Below are 25,395 nucleotides of genomic sequence, written 5' to 3'. Positions count from 1 at the left end.
AGCCTCGGAGGATTTTACGCACTTAAAATGATAGATTACCTCTAGATCTATATTAATCCTAATATATAAAAGTCCATTTTCGCACTTCTCGCTCTCTCTCTCTCTCTCTGTCCGCAAGTTTTTTTTTTTTTCACATTACCAGCCTCGGAGGATTTTACGCACTTAAAATGATAGATTACCTCTAGATCTATATTAATCCTAATATATAAAAGTCCATTTTCGCACTTCTCGCTCTCTCTCTCTCTGTCCGCAAGTTTTTTTGGCGATTGTGATCAGAATGTTCAGCTAAATAGGGAGAACTTGAAGATACTGGCTTTTGTTGAAAATAATATATACTGGATGTTATAAATGTATTTAATGTATTTAATGTATTATCTAAATTTTATTTAAAGAATGGAAATACAATTTAAGGCATATTCGAATGTAGAAACGCAATTTTAATAATGCAACCATAAAAGCATTTATTTTTGTGAAAAGAATGAAATAAACAATGACTTCACATGTGACATTTTTAAACTTTGGAAAGAACACAAAACAGTTCAAAACTAATTTGCATCATCCTCCAATTTTAGAATATAAAGAAATGAACTATTTCATTCAAATTTTATTTAGATCTATAGATCTACTTATGGGGACGTACGCTATGAAATGTATACAATTTTATCGCCTAAAAGTAATACAAATTACTTAAAGAAATTATTTAATTCTCTTAATCAGACTTAATCAGTGTGTTCATTTAATATGGTGTTGTGTTGACAAATAATGTAAATAATCCTGCCTGTCTGGGTTTTTTTCGACTTAACTAAAGATTGGATGTATCTGATGTTTTTAATATTTTCTGTAACTAAATAAAAATTTAAAAAAAGAAAAAACAATTTGGTTTTCATGTGTAATGGCGACCTAAACAATGGCATCCTGCTATTTGATAGGCCACCATAAATTTTATTGCACACATTGTAAGCTAAAAAAAGAAAAACTCATGTTGTTTAAATTTGCATTGTTATTTAAAAACTTGATCTGCAAAGTTTTGTAAACAAAAAAACTATAAAGTGGGGCTGTCAGAAATCGATCACGGAGTTCCTGAACAGCCAATCAATGTTTGTCTTACGAAAGTGAAACATCAGGTTATAACTTAGGCTTGATGAAAATAAATAGAAATGTAGCCTTAAACTCAACACATTATTTTCAAGTTCTCTGGATCTGCAACTTGTATAGCATTGCTTCAAAAATATTAAATTTCTGAATTCATTTTAGGCTTAAGTTTTTTATAAAATTTTAGCCTATCTTTTATGATTTTTATGGTCCTAAAACTAAAAAAGCACATTTGTATTCCATGTCAACAACATTACGGAAGGATTTTCGTCAATTTTTCGTCAACTCACTGGTGTCTATTTGGCATTTAGGCCATAATATTATATATTATTATTAATAATAATATTCATAGCCTAAGTATTGGTAGCCGTTGTTATTTTAAATGTGCCGGATTTTTAGCTACCCCCTATTTGGTTATTTTTTTGCTTTGTCACTAGTTTTGACCAATAGGGCTAACAAATAGATCTAGACTGGATCTAGATTCTAGATCTAACTATTTTATAAAATATTTTTCTCCAACATGTTTAACATCAATTTTAGGCCTATGCGGCTATTGACTTGTTCACGTGTGTGTTATTTTAAATGTGCTGTATTTTTAGCTATTTGGTTATTTCTTTGCTTTGTCACTAGCTTTGACCAATAGGGCTAACAACTAGATCTAGATCTAGAATCTAGATCTAGAATTCTAGATCTAGAATCTAGATTCTCTCTACTCTATTACTTAGTATTACGGTACATCGGTACACTATTTAAATTTTATAAAATATTTTTCTCCAAAATGTTTAACACCAAATGCCAAATAGGCCTATGGCTATGCGGCTATTCACTTGTTCACGTGTGTAAGCTTTAGTAACATTAGACCTTTCTTATCTGATGTTGTAATTCGTAAATGATCTTAAAACACTCCTAAAATGAACTTTTTTGCGATGTTTGTCGTTTGAGATACAAAACTTGGGTCCCCATCTTGAATATATTATTAGAGTAATCTCCCTTGAAGACAAGAGTTCCCAAACTACACCGCTTTGACAATTTCGACATGTAGGCTTATGCTATACATTTCTAGTAGTTTTTTTTAAAATCTGGTTAGAGTAGGGCTTATGACACACATCCCCCCCCCCCTCGTTTTTACAGTCAGTTGATTAAGTGTGATCCCAAGAGCACGTTCTGGTGGGCCTAAAGATTTATTCACGTCAGACTGAAACAGAAAATATGTTTATACACTTTAAATAGTAAACGAAGTGTTGCCTACGCGTATGCTCTTGATGAAACCGAAACGAATAAAAAGAAGAAATCACAAAAGTTTCGATCAGTGGTTCTTAATACCTGTTCTATCGAACCCAAGAGCTTCGGTAAGTCAGTCTCAGTGCTTTGGCGAAGGTCATGGCGCACACCCGACTCGTAGGTTTCAAGATCTTATCTGGAAGATAAAACTATTAAGAAGGGTTCGGTGAAGGCGCATATGAAATTGGTAGGGTTCGGTACCTCCAAAAAGGTTAAAAAAAACACTGCTTTAGACTAGCGTGTACTTTGTAAAAGGTGCAAGCATATTTGGTCTACTTTTTGCCTTGTCTTTTTAACAATTCCGATAATAGTGTATTACACTTTTAAATTATCATTTAGGTTGAACAAAGTAATAATGCATTAGCAGTCGTCGTTTTGTACCATTTTTACATCGTTTAGTAAGTCTAGTGGCCTTAACTATATGAAAATTGCAGTATTATGACTTGCCTTTGCTCCCCAGGAGCCACAAAGGAATGATGATGAAAAAAGCAATCAAAAAATTATCAATTCTGTACAATATACTATTTTTAGCTCTTAAAATTTCGGCAAGAGTATTGTCTTCCACCCAACCGCTCCGACTGCATGCTATTTTAATAATCGGATAGCGATTCAAGAATCCGTGATATTTAATTCTCTTTACTACAGTGACCCAGGAAAGATGTAATGCAATCAAATAAAAGTATCTGATCTTTCATGTTTAAGTCGAGCGAATCGTAAGAATCTTACAAAGAACTATTCGAGTCATATCTTAACAAAACTGGCTAGTGAAATTGTACATCACGCACTAATACAAATGGTTTATACTCTTAGTCTTAGTGTAATACGATTTATCTAATCACCGTTCCGGTGTAAATCCTCCCCATTTACATTGGCGAAAAATAACGTGCCACGGCCACCCACCATACTTTTTACTTTCTCGTATATACGAAGTATAGAGAAAGTATTGTAATCGTGCAAAAAAAATCGAGATTTTTACAAATCTCGACGTTTTACACCTCACTGATACGGAAAAACATAATTTTGCAATCTTGTCCGTATGTCTGTGTGTGTGTGTGTGTGTCCGTGTGTAAACACGATAACTTGAGTACCGTTACAGCTAGGTTGATGAAATTTCATATATAAGTATTTTATCAAAATCGTAGATCCGTATCAACTTTTGAGCGATTTCCGACAACCGGAAGTGGTACTTTTTCTACTTTGAATTTTTCAAAAGCCTATAACTTGAGTACTAATTCAGATAGATAAATGAAATTTCACATGTAAGTAAAATATCTAATTCTCTACCTTCTGTCGAATTTTGAGTAATTTCCGTTGACCGGAAGTACTACTTGACGCTATTTCCGATTTCTCAAAAAACGCAAGTAAATTTATAAAGTACTAATAATATTGCGCACTATTAAGCACATTTGGTTTTGGTGCTCGCTTGGTGCGCATTTTTTTTTCTACTAGATTTTATTCTATTTTTAAAAGTTTAAGTAAACAAAAATCATGTCTATATTCCGAGTTGACATCCCACGTAGTGTTATATTAGAATATTCGAGAAAGTTTAGGGGAGATCACTCCCTTTTTTTATTTTACTGTTACACAATACGCTTTGATATAATTAGTTTATTTCTAGGTGTTAAAACCAATCCAGTACAAATACTTGCGATTTTTGTTCGCGAAAAAGCGTCCCCACCCCCACACTCCTCCCCACCATCTTGGACAAGGTTCGTAGAACAGGTTTTAACCGTGCTATGCACTTTGGTAAAATAGTTTCTTTTCTAAGCGATCTGGGTTATCTCCTTAACAATCCAGTGTAAATCCTTGCAATTGTATTTAGCAAAAAAAGCGCCCATCCCCTTTTACTATCTTGATAAAAGTCACAACATTTTTTACGGTTAAAAAATCGTACAATACGTTTTAATACGATTGGGTTTTTTTTCATAAGTGGTAACGTTTAACCACTAATCAATCTAATTTAATTTTTTACGATTTTGGTCGTGAAAAAGCCCCCCCCCCCCCTTCCACACACACATATCTAGCGGTTTTTGCCGATCACTGTTTCTAAATGTTACATATTTGACAGTTAAACTATCAAGATGAAAAAATAGTTAAATAAGTATGTAAAGGCTTGTAGCCATTACATTTCTTAACTTAGACTTTTTATAATTAAAAACTGCAGCATAAAATCAGTTTTAAAAAAAATGTCCACCCCTTTTGGCGCCCCCTAGGGTCGGCGCGCGGGGCAGCCTCCTTATTATCTGTCCGTAAGTATTAGACAAAATCCGAAACATAACTGACGAAAATCAATACTACTGTGACTGTCTTTAAGATTAGAATCCACAAACTCGAGTGCCCTATTATGATAATTGTTCTTCAGTCTCTTTGTGTGAGCGGGTGAATGGATTATTTATTTTGTATTATTTTATTTGGTACGAATCTGCGAGTGGATGATCCAATGAGGAGAGGCCACGGGTCCCCCTTCCGTCCGAAGCGGGCAGTATAAATTGACCGCTCGGCTGAATTTTCTTCCTTTTTGACCCGCGGCGAGATGTAGGTCGGGTCAGGTTTCTGCGTGGCGCACCGCACGCGTGGAGGTATTTGTTTTTTTATACTATTATACTTTATCTTTATGTGATTTGTATGAATGCGACTGCCGATGTGTTCTCGTTTTATTTCTTTTTCGTCTAAAACGAGATAGTGGGCATCGGCATGTCTGGTATGCACGAGGTGTGTTATTTTGAAAGATTTAAAATGTATTTTTGATGTTTTCTAAACCCTTGGCGTGTGTTTTCGGACCACGTGGTTTAGGTCAGTGTGTTTAGGAATGTTTCCTAAACTGATGCGAATGCGTGTGTGCATTTACTTGTTTTACTTTGATATGATGTGTTGTTATTGTGGGTTCCCCACGATGACTAGGATTGGCTTAGTCAATAGTCAGTTGTTTTAGACAGTAATTAGATTACTATATTTTAGTTGCCTGGAGTTTTAGGTTGTTTAAAATTAATGTGTGTGCTGTTTCGTGCAACGTCATGTTGAGTATCGCTTGCTTGGTGTCTGCCTTCATTGGGGCCTTAGCGGAGTGTGTTAACTTTAATGTTATCAATATGGATGTTGTTTATGTAGACCAATGGCTTCGGGCTTCCTTGTGTAGGAAAGATTGGTTCTACAATGAATTTGTTTTACACGTTATTTTTAAGTTGCTGGTTCTTGGTAAGACAGTAGTTAGTTGTTTTTGAGAATAGCTTTTAGAATTGTAATAGTAGGGATTAGTTTTACTCGAGGCTTTAGCTAGATAGTAGTAGTAGGTAGCATTTTAAACATGTATATATTGATGTATATATTTCCATGCATTTTTTCTTATGTTTTCCTTTTCTTTTTCTCTCCCCCCCCCCCCCCCTTCCAGTGAGGTTGCTTGGGCAACTTGGCTGGGTGTTTTGTTATATATGAATTGTTTTGTTTGGTGTAAAAAGTTTGTTTTGTATATATTGTTTTGTAAGTAATGTTGTCTACGTAATGTATCGTACGTAGTAGTTGTACGTAGTGTTTTGTTTGGTGTGGACTTTTGGATGTCGAGAATGGATGAAGGGAGGTTTCTGTGTGTCAGGGCCTGGACCATCCTAGACATCATAAGGCACCTGTTTGGTATATATTGTTTTCTACGTAATGTCTTTTGTGTGTACTGAAGCTATGAGGTGAGGGCGAAGGCGTTCCTCTTTCCATGAAGTATACATCTGTTTTGTTTTGTTTAGTCGTGTTTTGTTCCGTTGAGTTCTGTTTCTGTTTTGTATGTCTCCAGTGTTCTGTTTTACCTAAATTCTAGTTTTTTTAAGCTTGGTTCCATATTTTTTTGATAAATAAATTTTATTAATTTGTTAAAGTTTTTGTTTTATTTTTAGTAGTTTTATTATTTAGACTAAGGTTAGGTTATTAACCAGTCTGGGTTTAGCCGGGCTTGCACTGACCGGACAGTAGTTAGATAAGCCTAGGGAAGGGTAAGATAGATTTTAAGGTATCCCCCCCCCCTAGCAGGGCTTACAAATTGGTAGCACGAGTGGGGTCAGTGCTTTAGTCTAGTTAAATTTTGTTTTTCTGTTAGGGCTAGTGTAGCTTAGTTAAATTTTTTTGTTTTGATAGGCCCTTTTTGGAACCATATGTGTTTAGTTTATGTTTAGTGTAGGAATTGTTTGTTGTTTAAACACCCAGTCAGGTTGGCGGAGAGACGTGCCTCGGCGAGCCTTCAGTGTGCGTGGCTGGACAAGGCACGGTGTGTGGCGCTGGACATGGCGTGTGATGAAGATGGCGGCCTCGTGTGGTCTATACTGGACAACACACACGGGCGTGGCGCGGATCTGGTGTGTACGGCAGACCGGTGAACAACGAACGGCTTATGACGTCAACCCCTTGACCCACAAAGAGGGCTACTGGAAACCCGCCCCACAGGTGTGTCGTGTCGGGCACACGATCATTGGAGGCGGGCAACAGCACGAGAGCCAGTGGGGCAAGGCGGTTGCGTCACCACCTAGCCCAGCCAAGCGGACGCTCCCTACCAACGGAAGGCCTATGACGTAGATTCCTCGACCCACAAAGAGGGCTACTGGACACCCGCCCCACAGGTGTGTCGAAGCGGAGGCACGATCGTTGGGGCGGGTAACAGTCGGAGAGCCAGTGGTGAAAGGCGGTTGATCATCTCCGGACCGACCTAGCGGACGCTCCACCGGTGTGCCTACGGTGACGCAAGACCAGAACACGGTGTGTTGTGTAGTGGACCCAGGTAGACGGGATGGACAGACAACGTGTCCCATTAGTAGCGGGCGGGTCTAGCCTGACCCTTCCCCCTTGCCCTTCCGGATGAAAGGCCGACAGGACTAGTAGCGCGGATCAGCCATCAGTGAAGGGAACACTATCTTGGTGCCTTGAGTTTTTTAGGAAGCACAGAGACGCAAGATTAATGTTAATGGAAATTGTTTTTTTGCATTCAAGCTTATAGGCTTGGTGTAAGAGATGGGTGCATGTTTTATTTTAAGATTGTTATATGCATTTTTTTGTCCTTACAGGGACTGTAAGATTTTTAAAAGGGGTAAATGTGAGCGGGTGAATGGATTATTTATTTTGTATTATTTTATTTGGTACGAATCTGCGAGTGGATGATCCAATGAGGAGAGGCCACGGGTCCCCCTTCCGTCCGAAGCGGGCAGTATAAATTGACCGCTCGGCTGAATTTTCTTCCTTTTTGACCCGCGGCGAGATGTAGGTCGGGTCAGGTTTCTGCGTGGCGCACCGCACGCGTGGAGGTATTTGTTTTTTTATACTATTATACTTTATCTTTATGTGATTTGTATGAATGCGACTGCCGATGTGTTCTCGTTTTATTTCTTTTTCGTCTAAAACGAGATAGTGGGCATCGGCATGTCTGGTATGCACGAGGTGTGTTATTTTGAAAGATTTAAAATGTATTTTTGATGTTTTCTAAACCCTTGGCGTGTGTTTTCGGACCACGTGGTTTAGGTCAGTGTGTTTAGGAATGTTTCCTAAACTGATGCGAATGCGTGTGTGCATTTACCTGTTTTACTTTGATATGATGTGTTGTTATTGTGGGTTCCCCACGATGACTAGGATTGGCTTAGTCAATAGTCAGTTGTTTTAGACAGTAATTAGATTACTATATTTTAGTTGCCTCGAGTTTTAGGTTGTTTAAAATTAATGTGTGTGCTGTTTCGTGCAACGTCATGTTGAGTATCGCTTGCTTGGTGTCTGCCTTCATTGGGGCCTTAGCGGAGTGTGTTAACTTTAATGTTATCAATATGGATGTTGTTTATGTAGACCAATGGCTTCGGGCTTCCTTGTGTAGGAAAGATTGGTTCTACAATGAATTTGTTTAAACGTTATTTTTAAGTTGCTGGTTCTTGGTAAGACAGTGGTTAGTTGTTTTTGAGAATAGCTTTTAGAATTGTAATAGTAGGGATTAGTTTTACTCGAGGCTTTAGCTAGATAGTAGTAGTAGGTAGCATTTTAAACATGTATATATTGATGTATATATTTCCATGCATTTTTTCTTATGTTTTCCTTTTCTTTTTCTCTCCCCCCCCCCTTCCAGTGAGGTTGCTTGGGCAACTTGGCTGGGTGTTTTGTTATATATGAATTGTTTTGTTTGGTGTAAAAAGTTTGTTTTGTATATATTGTTTTGTACGTAATGTTGTCTACGTAATGTATCGTACGTAGTAGTTGTACGTAGTATTTTGTTTGGTGTGGACTTTTGGATGTCGAGAATGGATGAAGGGAGGTTTCTGTGTGTCAGGGCCTGGACCATCCTAGACATCATAAGGCACCTGTTTGGTATATATTGTTTTCTACGTAATGTCTTTTGTGTGTACTGAAGCTATGAGGTGAGGGCGAAGGCGTTCCTCTTTCCATGAAGTATACATCTGTTTTGTTTTGTTTAGTCGTGTTTTGTTCCGTTGAGTTCTGTTTCTGTTTTGTATGTCTCCAGTGTTCTGTTTTACCTAAATTCTAGTTTTTTTAAGCTTGGTTCCATATTTTTTTGATAAATAAATTTTATTAATTTGTTAAAGTTTTTGTTTTATTTTTAGTAGTTTTATTATTTAGACTAAGGTTAGGTTATTAACCAGTCTGGGTTTAGCCGGGCTTGCACTGACCGGACAGTAGTTAGATAAGCCTAGGGAAGGGTAAGATAGATTTTAAGGTATCCCCCCCCTAGCAGGGCTTACATTTGGAAGCCATATTTTTACCTGCACTTTCGGATGGTTTTAGCATCTCTTAAGTAGGCGTTTCAACATTTAGATCATCTATCAAGATCCACGTTCTCACCACTCATTTGATGACTCAAACTAATCAACATATTATTGCATTCCATTTAATGGGTCATCAGAGGGCGACTGCTAAACCGAAAGTCTCCAGTTGGAATGCAGATTGAAGTGAGTAGTATGTCCTTGAGTTGAACCAGCTCTGATAGTACCTAACCCAGTGGCGTAGCGAGGTTGGGTGCCACCCGGTGCGGCACTTAATGGTGTCACTCCCCCCAGAGGTGTAGCGACTCTTCCCGGCGCCCGGGGACACACTTTTCCATTTGCAACACCCTCTCAAGATTTCGATTTGCACCCCCCTCAAACCCATTTTGGCGCCCCCTAAGGTCGGCGCCCACGAGGGCATATATGTCCCCCCGCCCCCCCCCCCTCTCGCTACGCTTCTGCCCCCCCCCCCCTACCAGAGGTGTAGTGAACCTTCCCGTGGACACACTTTCAAACTTTCTATTTGCACCCCCCCCCCCTCAAACTCGATTTGCACCCCCCCCCCCCCCTCAAGTTTTTCTCTATATATTTTGCTATTTTTTGCCTTGGTGTCATCCCCTTAAATGGTGTCACCCGATGCGATCCGCTCAAGACTAGGCATTCAGTATCTCCCTCAAGCACAGAATTAACCTCGCTGTATTCCTTTAGTCCACGGGTTCCCAACCTGGGGGTCGCGAAGGGCTTTCTGGGGGGGTCGCCAACTGATATACTAAATTAGGGGTCTCCAAACTACGGCCCGCGGGCCGGATGCGGCCCGCGATGTCCTCTCATCCGGCCCGATGAGATATTTTTGTCCACGGATAAAACGTTTGTTGTTGATGGCTGAGGAACTTTGCACAGAAAAATCAAAAACATGCCTGAAAGAACCTGGCCCCCGAACTGAACTTTGATAGTTAATGCGGCCCACGGACTGAAAAATTTGGAGACCCCTGTACTAAACCTTAGCAATGAGAAACAAAACATAAATATTTGGAAGAATATCTGAAATTCGGCTTTACTAACATCACTACAAATGGAATAGAGAAGGAACATCGCGTACTGTGCAAAGTTGTTCTCAGTCATGAGTCTATGAAACATTTATATCTAAAACGTCATTTCCAGACGAGTCATTCGGAAAACAACAAAAAAGATATGGAGTTCTTTCGTCGGCATGAAGCTAGTTGAAAACGTCAGAGAATTGATCGAACAGGAAGTTTTCACCAAGGAAACACAGCATTAGTCCAAGCATCAAATGAAAATCATAGAAAATACCAAGCAAAAAAAAAAAGAACACAATAGGAGATAATCTCATCAAACACTGCATGTTGAAGATGGTGAAGTTAATTCTTGGGGATTCCAGTGCAGTAAAGATGCAACGCATATCTATGCCTAATAATACTCTTCAGCGGCTTTTAGTTGACATTTCCGTACATGTTAAATGACAATTTTTAATGAAATCAAATTTCCACAATTGTTTGCTCTTGAAGTTGATAAAGAAACAGACGTAAATTCGTGTTCGCAGTTGCTTCTGGTCTTTGTCTATATTCATTCAGATGATAGCAAAGATGTGTTGCTATTTTTTGAAGATAGCATGGAGAAAATAAATACGTTTTTTTTAACTGGATGATTAAAATGGGTTAAAACGACTGTGGGATGGTACGGATGGTACGCCATTTATGTTTGGGTCACAATCGGGCGTTCAGAAAACAGAAAAGATTTAGCTCCCTTACCACTGCATGATTCACCAGTATGTCTTCGAAATCAAGACGCTTCCGACTCAATAGGGCGGGTTAGTAGGTCAGCAACCAGTTCTACGGCTCATGCAAGTTTAATTGAGTCGTAGAACTGGTTGGTGAACAACTTACCAGCCATATTCCTAGTAAAAGACGTAAATTATATTAAATTTGGAGCTTTCAAAGAACTGTGCAAAGACAAATAAAGATCACGAGGTTCTGCTTTTCTACACTACAGTACGCTGGCTGCCGAACGAAATGTTGTGAATCGTGTTTTTAAATTAAAATCTGAAATAAAAAATTTCTTAGAAGTGCAAAGGAAACAAGACCTTTTGATATACTTAAAACGACATAGAGTGGTTGGAAAATCATACCTAGCAGGTATATTCGAACATCTACATAAGCTTAGCCTGAAGCTTCAGGGAAAATGAACGAATATTATCTGTTTTCGTGATAATCTCTTGGCATTTTTATCAAAACTTCAAATTTGGCGAAGAAAAATACTTATTGGAAATATTGCCTTTCCATGATAATCTCGGAGCAATGTTATCAAACCTGCAAAATTGGAAAAGAAAATAAATCTTGGAAATATTTTGAAAATTTGAGAAACTCTGCAGTGTGGTAGATGGATCTGATTATGAGATAATTAAAATTTTAAAAGAAGCGATTTCTGGGCATCTTGAATATCTTGAAAACAAACTGCTGCGTTATTTCTCTGAGCTGAAAGAAGAAGAATCTGCACTGACACGCTACCCATTCTCTTCTTCCCTTGATGTTGCCAGCATTCCCGATGAATTACAATTCTTTGATTTGAAGAATGATTCCGCGTAAGTTGAAAAACTGCACACACAATTTTGGTGTAGTATTCACCATTCATACCCAAACGTAAAATGGATTGAGTTTTCGAGAATAGATTTAATTTTCAAATATATATTTTCTATATAAATTAATAAATTATATAAATTTCATTTCGTTCGGGGGGGGGGGGGGGGTGGGGGGCTTTGCCCCGAAGAGATGCCTGGAAGAAACTCTGTTTACTGGTCTATGGTCTATATATATATATATATATATATATATATATATATATATATATATATATATATATATATATATATATGTATATATATTACTAACGTGCCCGATCCCGCGGTCTCAGAAGAAAGTCTGCTGTAATATTTTGAGAGGGTTTTATCATTGCGTTACCACTCCTATATTCTTAGACGTATAGCCTAACACGAAGCTATTTAAATGTAAACAATACCTGTGCGTAGTGGCGGAACTAGATAAAAAGGGCCACCCCGCAAAAATTTTTTTAGCCCCCTACCATTATATATATATATATATATATATATATATATATATATATATATATATATATATATATATATAATATATATAAAGCTCAATTCTGTATGTAAAAATACATATGTTTGTCGTTGTTATACTTCGATGGATTTAAGTGTTAGACTATTACCGTGTGAATTTGTCTAAATTTATGAGTTAAAAAATTACTATTGAAAGTGTTGGGAAATAATTTTCATTTTTCAAACTGGTAGTAATAATTGTCGGCATGTTAATTAAACACAATTTTTAAAAAATAACAAAAATTCTAATTTTTTCTGAAAATTATTTATATTTAGTCCTTTAGCACTTACTTCCCTTTGATAAATTAGGAAAACACAATTACTTCCCTTTATAAAACATTGCATTAGTGGAAAAGAATTTACTTTTTATTACTTTATTTTGGTGTTGGAGAAAAAAATAATTACATAATTAGCGAAGATTGATCAAGTGCAAATGTTGTAGGTATGTTACGTATAAGCTTGGAGTATTATAATTGTTCATTTGGTTTGGTTTGGCACCTACGTTCGTTTAAGTGAGTGCAAAAAGACTATGAATAAGTTGGGGTACTATAGTCGATTATTAAGCTTTTTTTGTTTGTGTTTTTTCTTTGGGTTTGTGTTTGTATTTGTGTTTGGTTTTGCGTTTGGATTTGGTTTGTTTTCGTTTGCTTTTTCGTTTGTGTTTTTTCTTTGGGTTCGTATTGGTGTTGTGGTTGTGGTTGGGTTTGTTGTTAGGTTTTTGTTTTCGTTTCCTTTTTTGTTTGTTTTTTCTTTGTGTTTGTATTGGTGTTTGTAGTTGTGGTTGGGTTTGTTGTTAGGTTTTTGTTTTCGTTTGTATTTGCAATTGTGTTAGCGTTATGTTTGCGTTTTGTTGTTTTGGTTTTGGTTGGTTGTGGTTCGGGTTGGCAGTGCCGGGTTTATGTTGATTACTAAACACACAGGTAATAGTCTTTAACAGAAAGGTTTTTCACAGAAGCCAGAGCAGGGCCTGGCCGGGACGGCTATTATATATATATATATATATATATATATATATATATATATATATATATATATATATATATATATATATATTTATTTATTTATCAAACACGACATACGAACATAGGATATTCATTGCTGGCCTGTTCGGGTTTTTTAAAAAAAAATGGTAGTTCTTTTTCAATTAAAACAAATTACAACATCATGCCATGTGTGTAAGTGCATTAGGGAGCTTTGTAAAAATCAGTTTTATTTTATTTCTACTATAAGACCTCTTAACCACTAGTCGTTCAAAAGAATATAAACCATGAAAGCTTTGTATGTAAGTTATGGTGTCTCGTGTTATGTTTATTTTCTTGTTTTTTTTTCGAATTTATATTATTAATTTTATATACATTTCCTTTTTATACAATGTCATTCATAAGTAAGTATTTTACAAAAAATTATAATTAAGAGAAGTAATTGCTTTTTAATTTGTTTAGTACAAATCTATTAAAAGGAGCTTATGAGCACCCTTATTTGACTATTTAAAAAAGGGAAATAAGTCATGGAAGTGGTTTGAACGTTTGCTTAGCTTTGATAAGTTTGATTGTAGGAGAAAGAGGACTTGGCTTTCACAGTGGTTTAAAAACAAAGGGAAAAATATACAAGAGCGTGGGATGGTGTCTATAGAAGCTACGGTAATCTTTTTTACAAAACAACCATCAAGTCAAAAAAGCAAGGAAATTATTTTATTTTTTTAAATATAAAAAAAATTATTTTGGTCGGCTGTGGGCCCCTAAATGGCGTGGGCCCCCCGCATTGCGGGGTCTGGCGGCACTGTAGTTCCGCCCCTGCCTGTGCGATATTTCTTGGGCCATATTTGAACATGAATTTCATGTTTACAACATAGATGCACACAATTTAAAAACATTAGTTACAAAACTATAGATTCATATTACTTATCTTCAAAATGAAATGTCTAGATAACATATTAAACATTATTATTATTTTCATGACAAATAATACAATGACTCGTTGCCCCCCTTTGATACATAAACGTAACTGTTTGACCGATCCTCCAAAGTATACTGTGGCGGATAGAGCAGGGGATGCGGACCAAAAGGGGGGGGGGCCTAAAAAATTGTCGTCAATTTTTTTAATATATATTTTAAAAAGTTATTTATAGTTGTATTTTTTAACCATCGTCAAGGCCGAGTTCTATTTCCCTACAATCAAACACACGCTGTCGCCGGCAGAATTCTTTTTAAAAAAACAACAAAGTCTATAGCACAAGAAGCCGCTACATATGAAGTGGGCTTTCATAATGCGCGGTTCTTCTTTGCGGCATTAGTTAGGGACCCGAAATCCATTGTACATTTTTCAATGTTAATATGTGTTTGTGATAGTGGTTGAATTTGTATTCTGTACTATCTTGTATCCTACAAATAATGAAAAAATATAATACTAGAAACTTCGGTTTTAAATATGTTTACTTGATTTTGCTTTTACAAGAAATATCATAGTAAACTTTTAAGGCCTATACTTAAAATTATCTCCCCTGAGTAAGTTTTACAATGGGCGATGCTGCCGTACATAGGCGTTTTGTTGTCTCTTTCAAGACCCCCATCCCATCCCTCTTTTTTAACCTAGCAAGTATCGAGTAGATCAATGTATCGTTTATGAACTACTTCCTAACCGTACGATTCACCACTTCAGTACATTTTGTCAGACACTAGACGGCACTAGTCAACAGATATTAATTTACTTGCATAGTATTCGGCACATCTAATTTACAAAACAGGGAAGGTAAGATTATTTTTTGTATAATTATTTAGAAATTAATTAGAACGTTTAGAATTAATTAATAGTCAATTACTATTTATAAATGACGTCATTGAGGTGGGTGAGTGCGAGGGTCTGGCTTTTTGTTAGTCATTAAAAAAACGTGACATCATTTGCGGATCCCCCCCCCCCCCCCAATCATAAGGTTATCCGACGCGTGAGCTGGCCACATACAGTTGTACACGTGAAAAACATTTTTCTGGCCATTATGCATTACTGCATCATTCACCCAATCGCCATGAAAACTTGGTAAGCTGTTGATAACAGCCCCGCAAAGGTTTCTGTCATATGCCTAACATTTGTTTACATATTGGAGTGGGGACGCTCAACGGAAATATGTGATTTAGCGCCCGAAGAACCTGCATAAGCGGATGAGGTTACTACTTGAATCAATCGGCGGCAGTGTTATCCTGAGCGTATCACATATGAGCCCCCACAGACAGTCGTTTAAAAGTTCCCACACCACTAGAACACAAGGAATAAGTCTCGCTACGACACTCGATGACTGAATCTAATCAGGTGTTGCACCAATGTTTCTTCCAGGCTTTTTTCTCGGGGGGGGGGGGGTCAAACATTGGTAAAAGTATATATTTTCTATATAAATTTCCATTTCGTTCGGGGGGGTAGACTGTTTTCGGGGGAGGGAAGGGGGTGGCGGGCGGCGGCTCTGCCGGAAGAAACAATGTGTCGCGCCCATCACCCGTGCACTAATGTAATCGGTAGCTCCAAGAGCCCCGTGACTCCCCTGACATCTGGGCCGTCGCCGAGGGACTAACAGCATGCCTTGGCGTGTCTAGTTGGTAGTGTGGACAAACCCGCGCCCTAAGATCCAAGAAATGAACTGCCGACATTGTTAACATTTAATTCAACTTCTGGAAAACATGGCACACGGTTGGTAACGTTTTGATGAAAGCCTCATAAAAGTCGGCGTCAGTTTGGTGTGTTGGACTAGATTTAGAGGGTCCGTGTTTCTCACTAGGAAAACTGAATGGGGCCAGCTAGTGTGTTGGAAAACTTTTGATTTATTCGTGTACCAGATGGAAATTTAAAAAAAATTTAAAAAAAACTTAGAGCGACTTTTGTTTTCCATTTACATATATATATATATATATATATATATATATATATATATAGGGGCCCAAAAAAATTCTGCGGGGGGGCCTTTTTTTCTAGTTCCGCCACTGTATACTAATATAGTAATATACTTCTATTTAAAGTTAAAGCCTTGACAATGAGGTAACTTTTTCGTACATTACTAGCCGCGGCCGATTTTACGTACCTAAATCAAAGCGATAGATTACCTTTTTCTCTTATATAGATCTAGTAAGTATAGTATTAGTATAGATCAGGGGTCTCCAAACTTTTCAGCCCGAGGGCCGCATTAAATTAGTTCGGGGGCCAGAGTTTCTTCCAGGCATCTCTTCGGGGTGGCTAAGCCCCCCCCCCCCCCCCCGCACCCTCCGAAGAACGTCTACCCATCCCCCAACGAAATTTATATATATATATATATATATATATATATATATATATATACATTTGAACGAATATATTTTACAAAGACAAGCAACTGCGAATACGAACTTACGTCTGTTTATTCATCAACTTGAAAATCAAACAATGGTGAAAGCTTGATTTCATTCAAAATTTGTTCTTTAACTATCCAAGGAAATAGCTGCTATAAGTCGTTGAATAGTATTATTATACAAGATACTTGTTGCATCTTTATTGCACTGGAACCTTCAAGAATTAATTTCACCATCTTCAACATGCAGGGTTTGATGTAATTTTATCCTATTGTTTTTGTTTTGTTTTTTTTTGCTTGGCAATTTCTATCGCGACTTCATTGTATGATTTCACTAATGCTGTGTTTCATTTTAGAAAACTTGTTCGATTAAGTCTCTGATGACATTTGCAACTAACTTCCAGAGTTTCTTCCAGTTCGCCCCCCCCCCCCCCCCCCGAAAAATTTCTACCGCCCTCCCACCCCCCGAACGACATGAAATTTATATAATTTATATAGAAAATATATACTTTTAACAATGTCCGCCACACACACCCCCCGAAGAAAGTTTACCGCCCCCCCCCCCCCCCCCGAAAATTTTAAATCCCCCCCCCCCTCCCCGGAGAAAAAAGTCTGGAAGAATCACTGCTAACTTCATGCGGACGAAAGAGCTCCATGTCTTTTTGGTGTACCGAATGACTCGTCTCAAAATGACGTTTTAAGTTTTGAAGGTTTCATAGACCCATGGCTGAGATCAACTTTGCACAGTACGCATTGTTTTTCTTGATTTCATTTCCTGAGATGTTAGTAAAGCTGAATTTCAGATATTCTTCTAATTTCTAAATATTTGTTGTTGTTTTTTTTTCATTGCTAGGGTTTAGTCTACCAGTTCGCAACCCCCCCCCCCCCCCCCAGAAAGCCATTCGCGACCCCAATGCTCTACAGACTTAACTGGACAATCGTTCACATTTTATTCAATTAGAATTGGCCGAAATATATTTTTTTTAATCGCGAAAGACAGTCATTGCAAAGTTTAGCAAACAATATCATTCGATAAAATACTATAATACCCCAATTTATACATCGCACGAACGTAGGCGCCTTTGCGCCTGATTTAATTGAGTGAGCTGCGCCTGTTGCAGTTTTACTCCCCAAAGTGTTATGGCACTAGGATGATCGGTGTCTAACCGCATCAGACTTTTTTATATACCGTATTATAGAGACAAATCGCATCGAACCTTGCCGGTGCGCCGCCCTTGTGAAATTGAATCTTCTTTCCCCCCCCCCCCCCCCTTTCAACACAGAAAGAAACCTATTCAGCAACTCCCCAAAGTGTGATGGCGATAGATGAAAGGTGTAGTAATGCCACAAGGACAAATCAACAAACAAACCCACATACATTCATATATATATATATATATATATATATATATATATATATATTGGTCTAGATCTATATATAACAGCCTATCCAATCATAATAACCCTAAAAAACGGAATTAACGCTTTCTGATTAATTAATAGCTGAAAATATTTATTATGTCTCTAAAAAAAAAAGATAAATTAAACATCAATAATAATCATAATCTTCTTCTTCGTTCTTAATTTTTTGTGTTGAAAGGGATCGAGATTTATCTGCCAGTGGGTTTGAACTCGAGACTTTTTTGAATTTATCAACCATTAGCTTTTTGCAGACTCGACCACACCTCCAACACAATTAAGGATACGTGTCAACTGGTTATGCGCCATTGAGGCCATTGACTCCGATTTCAGCCTGCTTTTCTTTTTGGATTTGCTTCCATAGCCTTTGTCCAACCAAGAACAAGCTACAAGGCAGCAGTTGTTTGATTTTGGAGTTGTCTCTCCTAGAAGAGTGGCTGTCCCCAGCTAACGAGCCTCATCTGCCCGAGGGTTCGAACTCGAGACTTTTTCAGTTTAGCAACCATGAGCTTTACCGACTCGACCACGCCACCCCCTAATCATAATAATAAATTGTATCTTATGTCTTAAAAATTTAATCATTTTCAGCTACATTAAATAATACATTTTGTTGCTCACTTCAATTATCATAATTATGGTCAACTTAATGGGTTAAATAATTATTTATACAAAATTTAGAATTGCATAAAATGGAATATATTCAATATAGAAAAATATAGAGTAAGCATTACTTCAATTATTCAAATTATAATTGTGCATTTAAAATGTTGGTGTTTATTAGTGGTTAGTATTAATTGTATGGGTAATGTAAAGGGTAAGAATTTAGCCATCATATTTTCCAAAAAACCTGAACAAAGCTAGCCATAACACCTTGTACAAGATAATAGATGTGCTATGGTGATTCATGACATCCATTCTTTCCATGTAGTTTTTCTTCCTGTGTGTGAAATGTCTAGATAGCATTTTAATCATTAGTAATACTTTGTATGACAAATAATATGAATGAATAGTATTATATCCTGTATGACAAACATTAATGGTGTGTTTTCAGCCTACACAATGTGATGTAAGTACAAAAGCAACAATTTTATTTACAGATAATTAAAGATCCTCGTGAAAGATAATTTAATGACCAACAACACATTCAGGTGGCTTAAAGTCCTGAGTGAAATTTTGTGTGTGTGTGTGTGTGTACATAAACTAGACTTAAGAGCAAACTTTTTATGACAAATGTCACATTCCTATGGCCTCTGCTAAATGAATATTTTTATGTTTAGATAAACTACCTTTATAATTAAAATTTTTGTGACACACATAACATTCATATGGTCTCTCTGGTAAATGAATATTTTTATGTGTAGATAAATAACCTTTAGAATTAAATTTTTTATGACACACATCACATTCATATGGTCTCTCTGCTAAATGAATATTTTTTGTTTTGATAAATCCCCCTTATTCTTAAATATTTTGTGACACACATCACATCCATATGGTCTCTCTGGTAAATGAATTTTTTTGTGTGTAGATAAATGACCTTTCTGATTAAATTTTTTATTACACACATCACATTCAAATGGTTTTTCTACTGAATGAATCTTTTTATGATTTGAAAAATTACCTTTATGATTAAATTTTTTAAGACACACATCACATTCATATGGTCTCTCTGGTAAATGAATTTTTTTGTGTGTAGATAAATGTACTTTCTGATTAAATTTTTTATTACACACATCACATTCAAATGGTTTTTCTCCTGAATGAATCTTTTTATGATTTGAAAAATTACCTTTATGATTAAATTTTTTAAGACACACATCACATTCATATGGTCTATCTGGTAAATGAATATTTTTATGTTTTGATAAATCACTTTTATTCCTAAATTTTTTATGGCATACATCACATTCATATGGTCTCTCTGGTAAATGAATATTTTTATGTATAGATAATGTAGATTTTAGAGCAAAACTTTTGTGACAAACATCACATTTATGTGGCTTGAGACTAGAATGAATCTTTTTAGAATGAATCTTTTTATGTTTTGAAAAATTACCTGTAGTACTAAATTTTTTAACACACACGTCACATTCATATGGTCTCTGTGGTAAATGAATATTTTTATGTATAGATAATGTAGATTTTAGAGCAAAACTTTTATGACAAACATCACATTTATGTGGCTTGAGACTAGAATGAATAGTTATTTTATGTCTAGATAAATTACCCTTCTTAGTAAACTTTTTATGACACACACCACATTCATGTGGTCTTTCGCCTAAATGTATCTTTATATGGTTTGCTAAATACTTTTTAATAGGATATTTTTTATGACATACATAGCATTCATATGGCTTATTAATTCCAGAATGAATATTTGTGTGTGTGGATAAACTAGACTTTGTAGTGAACTTTTTAGACAAACTAGACTTATTGTATACCTGTTCTAGGTTTATTTTGTTAATCTGTTCACCCTGACTGATCATAACTTCTTGCTGATGAAAATCATGACCATATGGATTCACCCTTGTGTGAATGTTTATGTGTTGTTTAACATGATCAAAATGGGAAAATCTTTGACAACACATATCACACTTGTATGTCTTCAGTCCCTTATCATTGATTGGATATTCTGTTGGGAGATTATCAATTAATTTTGTATGCAATAACTTCAGTTCTTTTAATTCATTTTGAAGATCTAATTTTAAAACTGCTAAATTTTCTTTAAAATCAGTTGAATCCGGTGGGGGGGAAAAGTTGGTGCTGCGCTTTGAAACCATTTTGTTGTTCACTCTCCAAAGATGAAATTGTTAATATCTCAGGTTTTATATCTTCAAAAATTGAAAATGCTGTTGATATATTTGGTTTCATGTCTTCAGAAGATGAAAATGTTGTTAGGTTATCTTGTTTCATCTCTTCTAAATTAAAAAAAGGCTTTGTTTTATCAAGATTTTTATCTTCTAAAGCTAAAAATGGCCTTGTTTCCTTCAAGTATTTGTCTTTAACAGTTGAAATTTGTGTTGATACATTTTGCTTTATATCTTGAGAATTTGAAAAGAGTGTTGATGTATTTGTTTTTACTCCTCCTGAACTTGAAATAGCTGATATTTCATCTGATTTCATGTCCATAAATGTAATGATTTCATCACTAATATCCTGTTAACCATAAATGAGCTCTCCCAGGCTATACCATTAGCGCCCTTTGTGTTTTGCATAGCTTTAGATTGATGAATTATTGCAGAAAAACTGAAAAAAAAATATCTTCATTAGAAAACAAAATTAAAATTTCTTTTTGAAAATATATTGCATTTTTTAAAAATGTATAAATATTACATAACACCATAGAATTTTTTAAGTTATAAAAAGGATCAAACAGGCCTTATTGAGCTATGGTAACATTTGTTTTAATAACAGAAGTGTCTATTATCAATCAGAAGTTTATGAATAGATAGATTAATAGTTAAAAACAGTGTTCACGCCTTAGCACATCATGGTTGGGTGGCACAGTGCACATCTGTTAACCCATATCCCCAGAGTTTAAATCTCAGTAGGGAATCATAAAATCATGTTTTCTTTGTCTTTTGCCTTTATTAATCAAAGGTCGACTCTTTTTTATAAGCCATATTGTTTTTCTCTATATAATTTGTCACAGTAAAAATCTACTTTTAATGAAAAGCATACCAACAACTAAAACAAGCCTGCAAAATTATTAATGCAAATTAATCTAATATTAAGTATTAATAGACCTATTATTTTACCATTTTTAAAATTTAAATTAATAGTCCTTGATGAGATTTTCGAGAAGGGCTATGAGTCACTAAAGAAGCATTAATATTAATTATTAATCAATAATATTACTATTATTAGAATATTAGGCTAATAATATCATATTATGTGAATATTTTTAATATTTTCTGATCTTACTTATAAAATATTGTAGACTGTAGATCTATTAGGCCTACTAATTTCTATTACCTACCTAAAAACCTACATTTACATAATTAAAGTAAGGTATCAAATAGTAACTATCCAGTTTTAGAGTTTTAGATACATAAAATTATTTTAAAATTGGCCAAAGTCAAAGCCAGTAATGTGAAATGTGACAGAAACCCTAGCCTACCACCCTGTCATAGTCCAATAACTTCATAAGTCAATGGGACCAGCCGATCATACACTATTCTCAACGACACTGTCGTTGAGTGGCTTATCAACAGTGTCGGTATATAATAACGCTATAGATTTTTTCTCATTTGATTCTGTCGTTGAGACTCTAATTATAGTTATAAACTGTAAAAACTAGCTAACGGAATAAAACCATTTCGATTAATTAATCGCTTAAAATATTTAATATAAGAAAAATTAAACAACCATTCATTTTACAGAGCTAATAATAATTAATATTATAAAAAATGTATCTTCTATCTTTAAAATTGAAAATTAAATTATTTTTAGCAATATAAATTAATACAGTGGATTGTTGAATTTAATTGTGATCATAGTTATGATTAATTTTAGAGATTATATGATTAATTTATATTACTGAATATTGATTATTCGGTATAGAAAACATTAGGGTAGAGATTACTAAACGATATAATATAGGATTATGTAATATAGAATATATTAGTATATTATTATAGAATCTAGATTCTAGGCTATACAACAAGTAATACATGATATGATTGCAAAATAGAAAAAATACATAATATAAAGGCCCATTTTGTAATCGAATTTAAGACTCATTTCGTTTACAATATGTTATTACAAATATAAAATTGTAGAATAAGTAATAGCTATTTTTATCGAATTTATACATAGAATGTGCCATATAATCTTAAGAACATGATTATGTAGTGGCGTAGGTACAAGGTGTGCCAAGGGGCTATACCCCCCCCCCCGATATATATATATATATATATATATATATATATATATATTTATATATATTTACTGTAATCAAGTAGTACCCCTAACCAGAGGCGTCACAAGGTGGGGGGCGGGGCTGTGGACTGCGCAAGGTGGCAACATTTCGGGGGTGACACCATGGCGAAAAATAGCAAAATATATTGAAGAAGTATGCATTTTGCCAGTTCAATAAATGACTAATGAGAGTTAACTGTACTAATAACTGACTGCAGATAAAAAAATATATACAATTAACTATGCACGTTTAAAAACTATCACCCAGGGGGGGGGGGGGGGTGAGGGGAGATGACACAAACGGCAAAATGTACAGGTGAATACATGCTTGTTGAATTTTTGGATAACAGATTTGCTAAGCGACGACCAGAGAGAGGCTGATACCAAAATCTAATAATTTACGATGAAAACGATCCTTTTTTTCACATGAATTAATAGGTGGATTATGTGCAAAATTTGACGCCATTGGGGAAAATGGGAAGTCACCAAATCTAGTTATATATATATATATATATATATATATATATATATATATATATATATATATATATATATATATATATGCATATATGCATATGTAGAATTATGTATATTTCTCTCTATGTATATATATAATGAAGTTTTGCTTGTTTGTTTGTGGGTTTGTTTATGTCCTCTATGCAGCACTACACCTTTCATCCTATGGCCATGCAACTTAAGTTAAGAATACCACTGGATATATTTCACAAGCACGGTGCCCCAGCAGGGCGCGAATCGATTCTTCCCTATATAGGGTATATATACGAAAAAGTAGATTGCGGTTTAATCCCGTTCATCCGCTCGCCATAAAACTTCAGGGGAGGTTAGAGTAAGAAATTCTTTTTTTTTATTTTAACAGGGCGGCGCTCCTGGAGGGTGCAATTTTTCTCTACACAGTTTGTAAAAAACAAAACGGATGCTGTTTTAAATCGTTCATCTGAGTGCCGTTAAACTTTCGAGAGTTAATGAAAACACTCACGAGAAGGTTTCTGCGAAAACAAAAATTAAAATTTATTATGGGCGTTTCCCTGGAGGGTGCGATTTTTGTTAATAAACGGCTTGGCGCCCGAAAATCCAGGGCGGCGATATTAAAACTTGAGCCTTCTGCATGGGGGCTAAGGTAAAAAAACAACAACAGGCGCAGCCGCCGGCGCCCCGGATATTACGTAACCCGAAGCGCCCGGTGCTACCATGTGAACACTATGACGCCTACGTTCGTTTTTTTTTTTAATTTATACACTAAAGACACGATGGGCAACAATAATTGTTGACTATATGGAATCAGGCGCGTCTGCCGGCGCCACGGCAGGATGCGATTTGGCGCCCTGGGATATCCTAAGGTTGTGTTAAAGAGCACTCTACAATATTGACTCTGTGGCACACGACATTCGATGACAATTCGTTTGACCAGGTGCGCCCCTGGCTTCGGGAGGAACACTATGAGTTTTAAAAGAGCGCCCTACAGTAGGGAAACTTGTGTCTACTGCACCACTGGCGTGTGGTCTAGCGCCTCTGTGTGGGTCCCTCATAAACAGTATTGCGCCTACGTTCGTCTTAAAGAGTGCGATACATTATGGATACAATGGGCTACTGTGTGCGGTAGAATTTGCGCCTCAACAACTATGATGAAAGCAATATAACACCGGCTTTGATTACATTTAAATTGTTTAGATTTAGAAATCAATGTCAAGCGTAAAAAAATACGTGATTGCTAATGTAATTATGGAATCCTCTTAAAATATTGCGTCAGTCTGTCTTCTGAGACCACAGCAACGCGCGGGACGGGTACGCTGGTTTAATATATATTTCTTCTATAGAAATAATTCTCTTCATGGATACCATAGAAAACACCAAGCGGTAAGCGCCCCTAGCAGCCCCCTCTCTTTCTCTCTATCCCTACCACCCCCATCCCTACATGGTCTGGTGAGCTGTGGTTCAAGCTAAATGTTTACAATCGTAGAGCCGGGTTTAGTGACAGCTATTAGGGGCAGATAATTTAGTTTGAAACTATTTTAAACTTAATGTAGGTAACTCAGAGGGGGCTGCTTTCACTGGGAGGGGGGGTAGGGTTTTGTGGGAAAGGAGGGTGGGGAGGGGAGGTTATCGTCCTTAACGAGCTACTGATAGTGTTTTAAAGCAAATATTTTCAGTGGCAGTATTGTTACTGTCGAATTCACAAATTATGAATTACTGAAAAGTAGAAAATGAAACAACTAAATAGCGGCGTATGATAGCGGCTCGTAAGATATAAAACACAATGTAAATACCTTTGTTATACCTAAGGAAAATAATAATATGTAACGTGGATTCCTGAAATTTTGCCCTGTTTTAATTTTTAACGTTGGGATCCTCCATCAACATCCATACTCTCCTTTAGTATGTTCAGGCTTTTTTTTTTTTTTTTTCATTTATGGGAAGGGGTGATCGGAAAGTGTGACGACACATTTTTGCTTTCATCCGTTATTTCGGGCTTTAAAAGGTTGCTTTTGGTA

General features: G+C 36.1%; 2 protein-coding genes across 4 annotated transcripts in view; one reads left to right on the top strand and one right to left on the bottom strand.

The window, feature by feature from the left end:
- Positions 1-25,395, top strand: part of LOC131951159 (zinc finger protein 728) — a 154,235-nt gene that overhangs the window by 96,946 nt on the left and 31,894 nt on the right. The window lies entirely within an intron of this gene.
- Positions 1-25,395, bottom strand: part of LOC131951162 (putative zinc finger protein 730) — a 48,873-nt gene that overhangs the window by 4,062 nt on the left and 19,416 nt on the right. Inside the window, exon 1 of one of the 2 annotated variants that reach the window (XM_059313481.1) lies at positions 1,954-2,068. The exons of the other annotated variant lie outside the window; for it this stretch is intronic. The gene's annotated coding sequence lies outside the window, so the exon portion shown is untranslated. Of the gene's footprint in view, positions 1-1,953; positions 2,069-25,395 lie in introns of those variants that run through there. 2 annotated transcript variants of the gene reach the window in all.

Source organism: Physella acuta, unplaced genomic scaffold (genome assembly GCF_028476545.2).
Source record: "Physella acuta isolate Inbredline_101_S28 unplaced genomic scaffold, ASM2847654v3 ptg000802l, whole genome shotgun sequence".
Classification (NCBI taxonomy): Eukaryota; Metazoa; Mollusca; class Gastropoda; family Physidae; genus Physella; species Physella acuta.
Note: the sequence above shows the minus strand (reverse complement) of the source record. Positions and strands in the feature narration are given on the sequence as shown.